We start from the raw sequence: 7,120 nt of genomic DNA on the forward strand, positions 1-7,120 counted from the left end.
CCTTTTGGAGTGATGACTATTGTTGGTGCAAAAATCTGCTTGCGCCGGAGAAGCTGGAGTCGGAGAAGCCGCGGTCACCGCCGGGACCTGCAAGGGAAGTCTAAACCGGAGGTGGGGTTGCTCCGGCAAGACCCTCCGATGCTCAAGTCAGTTCTCTGCCTCAACAAGAATGGAGTGCTCGAACGAAGAATTTAGCAGAGTTTTGAGATAAGAAATGAGCTTGGAGAATAACGTATCTGGGTCTCCCTTTTATAGGCGGAGGAGACAACGGATTGATGGCGACATTTGTAACCGTCTGGTAGTGGGCCGCCCATGGTCAGAGGAATTGATTGTGAAGGATAGTGGAGTAGACACGTGGCTATTGTTACGGCCTGCCACGTAGAGCCAGTTGCAGGTAGTGGAGCGGCGTCCGTGGCCGCTAGCTGTCAGAGAGTAGTGGAGTCGCGCGGCACCTGCCGCAGGGAGTGGAGCAGAATCGTGGCCGTTGACACAGCCTGTCAGAGAATAATGGGTCCGCCGCAGGGGGTGATGGAGCCGCACGGAATCCGCTACAGGAAGTGGAACAGGATCATGGTTGTTATTGTGACCTGCAAGGGGGTGCGGACCTGTTGATTGAAGCTTGGCGGCGGTCGGAGTCCGGCCTCTGTAGAAGTCTGGGAGGGGTCCTCCTGTCGGTTGGGGTCGTGGGTGGAGTCCGACTTCCGTGGGAGTCCGGGCGGAACCCTCCCAGAGCTGAAGCTGCGGGCGGGGTCCGACTCCCGTAGGAGTCCGGGCGGAGTCCTTTGCAAGTTAAAGGTGAAGTCCGGCTCCCGTAGGAGTCCGGACGGAGCTTACCAGCAGTTGATATCGAGGCGGAGCCCGGCTCCCGTAGGAGTCCGGGCGGAGCTGATGTTGGAGGCGGAGCCCGACTCCCGTAGGAGTCCGGGCGGAGCCGCCTGCTATCAAAGTTAAAGGTGAAGTCCGGCTCCCGTAGGAGTCCGGACGGAGCTTACCAGCAATTGATACCGAGGCGGAGCCCGGCTCCCGTAGGAGTCCGGGCGGAGCCGTTCTGCAGCTGATGTTGGAGGCGGAGCCCGGCTCCCGTAGGAGTCCGGGCGGAGATTACCAGCAGTTGATACCGAGGCGGAGCCCGGCTCCCGTAGGAGTCCGGGCGGAGCTGATGTTGGAGGTGGAGCCCGGCTCCCGTAGGAGTCCGGGCGGAGCTGTTCTGCAATCAAAGTTAAAGGTGAAGTTCGGCTCCCGTAGGAGTCCGGACGGAGCTTACCAGCAATTGATACCGAGGCGGAGCCCGGCTCCCGTAGGAGTCCGGGCGGAGCTGATGTTGGAGGCGGAGCCCGGCTCCCGTAGGAGTCCGGGCAGAGCTGTTCTGCAATCAAAGTTAAAGGTGAAGTCCGGCTCCCGTAGGAGTCCGAACGGAGCTTACCAGCAATTGATACCGAGGCGGAGCCCGGCTCCCGTAGGAGTCCGGGCGGAGCTGTTCTGCAGCTGATGTTGGAGGCGGAGCCCGGCTCCCGTAGGAGTCCGGGCGGAGCCGTTCTGCAGCTGATGTTGGAGGCGGAGCCCGGCTCCCGTAAGAGTCCGGGCGGAGCCGTTCTGCAGCTGATGTTGGAGGCGGAGCCCGGCTCCCGTAGGAGTCCGGGCGGAGCCGTTCTGCAGTTGATGTTGGAGGCGGAACCCGGCTCCCGTAGGAGTCCGGGCGGAGCTGTTCTGCAGCTGATGTTGGAGGCGGAGCCCGGCTCCCGTAGGAGTCCGGGCGGAACCGTTCTGTTCCGTCGTCGATTCCGCTGGGGGTTTCGGCTGTGGGTATTTTATACCCAACAACTATATATTTAGAAAAAAATTTTATACAGCATGAGTGGCATAGAAATTTTTATATGAAGCATATCATTTTATGTGATTGGTCCATGTAGTCATCGCTTTCTAACATATATTTAATATTTGTAATTCTGCTTTTTCATTTAAAATTTTGTATGATGAAAATATCTTATTTTTTTGAAAAAAATTATGATATGCTGTGATATATTATAATTTTCTATAAGCAGAATATCATAATACGGCTTAAAAAATTATGATATCATGTGTATTTTATGACATCCTGTGTTGAATTATAACTTTTTGCATGCAAGATATCATAATATGGTCTAGAATATCATAATATAGAAGGGACATTTTTGTCTAACCACTTTTCAGTGCGCATTTAATACCTGTAGCTTTATTTTTTTATTTGAAAATTTTGAATGATGAAAGTACTCCTATTTTTTAGAAAAAATTATAATATCTTATACATATTATAACATCTTACATTATATTATGATATCCTGTGAACAAAAATTATGACTTTCTGAATGTAGGATGTCATAATTTTGACAAAGAACGTGAGTATTTTCGTCATTCAAAATTTTAAACGAAAAAATAAAACTGCAGACATTAAATATATGCGGGACTATGTGGACTAATCAAATAAGATGGTACTTTTTATGTTAGATTTGTTACATCGCTTGTGGTGCACAAAGAGTTTTCCATATATTTATTGGTGCGGTTGGCATGTGGATCATTAGTAACACTTAAAAAGTGAGGGCCGGTCCTTTGGCCCGCCTATCACTTAAACCAGGCCACATCTGTTGATCGACCTAATATCCAAAATGGCCCAAATCTGATAAAAAGGCAAACAAAAAACAAGGGTTTTTCTTGTTCCAGTTGCAGGAGGAGACCGACTCCAAGTCCTCCCCTATTCCATAGGAGGCTTTTATGCGCGCGCGTTGGCTTTGACATAAGAAGTTGACCTGCATTCCGATGGTACAAATATGATCAAAAAGTTTTGTATAGGTTAGCCATGATTCAGAGTATGCTATTGTTAACGATAGGCATTTGCGTCTTATCATGCTTAAATTATTCTACTTCAATGGAATTTATCTATTGAAACTCAACTTGCTGGCTTAGTAGCCTTCATGATGACTCCCAAAGAGATTGATGCTCAGTCATGTAGAGTTCGAAGCAGCACATTTGACAGTCTGATTCTTTAAAAAATCAAGATCTTCAGTAATTTAAACTCTAACATCATGTTAACTTGCTATTAGAGTCCAAAAACTTAAGCTTTAGTATCAATTGATTAGTTATTAAGATCTTTCATAGATTAGTTTGCATGCATGTTTGCGTGTGTGTTTTTGTTATGTATGAGAGAAATGTAGTGATCAGATCGAGAATTGAAAGAAAGAAAAGTAGTAAGCATGGATAAGGGATGTTTTAGGGCATGAGTGCTGCCCTGAGAAAGATAATTTAGGAATAAAATTAAGCATATAATAATAATTAACTTGATTCAACCTTGTTTCAGCCAATCATATCATGTGATCCGCTAGGTGTGAGAGGATAGGCACCCTAACTTTTTTGTATATATTTATATTGTGTAATTATGTAAAGCACATTCTAATAAAAGATTTTGTGCTAGAGAATCTAAAAACAGAAGTTGTGCAAAAAAAATCGATGATCAAGTTCTCATAGACAATTTATGTATTGAAGGTCGCATGTGGTTGGTCATGTCAAATTCATCATCTTGTAAATAAAGGCTTCATGGGACGAACGGTACAGCGGATCAACTCATCTCTCATGTGGCCAATCATTCTGGAGATAGCATCTTCGAGGGCATTTCAGATACTCCCACTTAGTTTCGAGATAGAGGTGACCGTTCACACGAAAAAGGCCTCTTTGGTCAAGAAAACATCATAAAATTGATCCTAGACAAACCCAATGTAATAATACCTCACCTACGATGGAGAGTAGGACTGCTCTAGAGGCTACATCTAGCAATTAATCACAATCTCAAACACTAATTGGAAATTCAAGTACTAATCCCCACTAATGGCACCCGAACACAACACTTTTAGTTATATTATGCCACCTATCATTAGTTTAGGGCTATGACAAATGTTAGAACAGCAGAGAGCCTGCTAGCTGGAACATACACGTAGCAATTGGGGACTGATTAGTCCATCTACTGCCATTCGGATAAGTAATGGATATATTTCTTTTTCTTCTATTATTAGTCACTTGCGGGATGCGAAAGCAAAAGATGGATCAAATTATGGTACTGCAAGTGTACTTAAAAGTAACACAAATAATAGAAATTCTTTATCGGGCCAAAGAATAGAGCAATTTACACCTTCTTTCTCTCAAAAATTCCACTTACTCCACGTACCCCAAGCACTAGTTGCATGCATCGAATCCTAGCATTATTCTGCGTATACCTGATTTTATTCGATAAGGTAGTCTATCTCTTGCTCCATCCACTCATCAACATATATATTTTTGGGTCAATAAGCGGAATAGGTCCCAACAAAATCAAAATATAATGAAGGTGCAACCATGGCTGGCTGCCTTTACAAGATCAGAAAGAGCATCAGACAGTATGGTCAAATCAATCCACTCATCTATACATCTTAAACCCTAGCTTGCAAGTAACCCAATTTATAAGCTGATTTCCTCCCCAAGAAATATCTGTTGAAGTTCATTTTTAATTCTCCAATATTTCTTTTTTGAAAGAAGGCGAGGCGAATTATTAAAGGAAAAAGTTGTACCAAAAGAGATAAAATTAAAGCAAAAAGAATATTTCTGATGATATTGCTGGGAGGTGGTTTTTGAGGGCAAAATATGGACTGGTTGTTGCACAACTTCAGTCCTGCTTGGAATATTTGGTTCTCCAAATATCTTATAACCTTGAAAGAAATTCAAAGAGCAAGGTCGTTCCACTTGGCCATGCTCTTTTAGTGTCATTATATTGAACATTTAATTGTGTCAAATGCTCGTGATCAAAATGTAATAGCATACAAATAATCCACAATAATCACCCTTTTTGGTTTTAGGATTATAAAATTGAAACATTACAATTACTCTAAAAAATTTGATGCAAGAATAATGCATGTTAAATTCTTGGGAAAACATCATAGATAGAAAAATATAATAAACCACCTCCTGGATGGCAGATGCGTGCAATTGCTGGGGTATCACCCAATTTGCTTTCCCCATACTTTACATTGTAACATGCACGATTCCCAAGAGATGCGCTTCTTTCTCATTATATTATCAGGTATATGACCAGCTCATTTCTCTTGCAAGATAGAGATCGCTAGAATTACAAATTCCAAGTGCCAAAATTAGTGTTGATGAAGTTTTCACATGAAGATGAGTGCCTACAGCTAAAACAGATTCCCAAGAGCACACTCCACTTGGGATGTCCTCTAGTTGTCCCCAAATGATTGCACGTGCCCTTGGCTTGACAACATTTATCCGATTTGCGGGTTGCACATGTTTCTCGTAGTTGGTGGTAGTGGAAGGGACCAAACCCATGCATGCTCCGACGCCGAAATCAGCGATAGAGAACAAACTACAACGCCGGCCTCGTATCAAAAGGGATATCACCCCACATGGACCAAATCAGTCAAGCGAGGAGGTATGGACTCCATGTGCGATGAATTGGATAGCCCATGCACTCACATGGGCACACTCACTTGTGGACCCAGATCTCTGCTAGGCCTTAATAACAAATTTTTCTATTTGTTAGTTGAAACGAGACACATAGGATTCCATGGATGTTGAGTTGATTGTACATCAGACTGGATCTACGAATTGTTACATGCTGCCGTCGAAGGAAGGAAACCACTGGAGTTGCAGGAGTTGTATGTTATTCCATCTTGACCAGAAGTAAAAGATTGAGCCAAAAAATGTAATGCATGACCTGCGATGCCCATGGAATTGCAATACTGGAAGATGCATGCTTGAAAAGGCCAGCAAGTAGGCTAGAATGCTCAATCTAATGGTAGGAGAATCACTGCAACGGAGGATGTTAATAATGATGACAGTTTTTTTGGATGCATTATATATATATATATATATATATAAATTGAGATCATCATCATCTGGATACGTAGCAATTGATCATTATCTGAGTTAATGACACTTTCGGGTTACGTCCGCTCATGTCCGACTTACCTCTCCAATATTATCTGCTAAGACAGCTTAATCCAGTAACTGCTAGTAAGCTGGACATTTACCTCGGTTATTTACCGATCTTTCAAAGTGTATTGACTTCGATTGTCAACCGGTCTGATTATTGGCACCAAAGGTATGGTGCCCAGCTCAGATATTTATTGATATCAGTCTTTCTACATCGGTCTGTTACCGACGTGCCACCAGTAGTACGGATAGTTATCCGATAGCTGTCATCCAGCTCAGCCATAACTACCTTCCAGTTATATTCTAGCTTGTTTGCCACGTGGACAGCTGGCCACGATATCATATATAGCTGGTGGATGCAGCTAAGTATGATCTCACTTTTAGCTAACACATATAGCATACTATAGCTCACTTACAGCTGGCTCTAATGGCCTAATAAACTTCTTTAACGGTCTAACAAATTTTGTAACAGCCTCATTAATTCCTCTAAAAATAGAGGGTCAGGATCTTCCGATGGTAAATTCTAAATCTTAATTCTAAAATTAAAATGAGATTATGTCAGTAAAAATTTTGTCAGTTCTTGAACAAGGACTCTAGTTTCTACTCAGTCTAATTTCTTTAGTTCTATTGAACCCTCTTCTTGTGCTCTACTACTCTTTTGCACCTACTGTTCTCAGGTTTAAGACTGACTAAGCATTGAAGGATTAAGAATCGGAGGATCTTTATGTGATTTTTGACTTATTTTGTAGGTTTTTTTCGAAGACGTTGCAGATCGAACTGCTACCGACTTTCAGCTCAATTTTTTTTGTCCTGCTTCAATCTCAGATTTTGAGTCTCGCAGCAATAAAGAACACACACGTACTCGACAAACCCATAGATATTTAGAGAAGTAACATGATAGGACAAGACGAAGGTGGAAGACGCATGCAGCGCCATCGAAAACCTAGGGCCAAACGGTTGCCTCGATCGACCGGCTTTTTCTGGACAAGGTTATTAGTCAATCAGCTTCTGAATAAGTTGTGCGTCAACTTTTAACGGCCCTAGTTTCTGCACCTTCCTGCACCCCTTCGCAGTCCCTGTTCTCGTCAGCAACGGGTTTGGGCCGGCGGTAGTCACGCTCACGGGACTCGAAACGTGATCATCAACCCACTATGTGAATGTGACTCTGCAAATA

Source organism: Elaeis guineensis, chromosome 2, assembly GCF_000442705.2.
Source record: "Elaeis guineensis isolate ETL-2024a chromosome 2, EG11, whole genome shotgun sequence".
Classification (NCBI taxonomy): Eukaryota; Viridiplantae; Streptophyta; class Magnoliopsida; order Arecales; family Arecaceae; genus Elaeis; species Elaeis guineensis.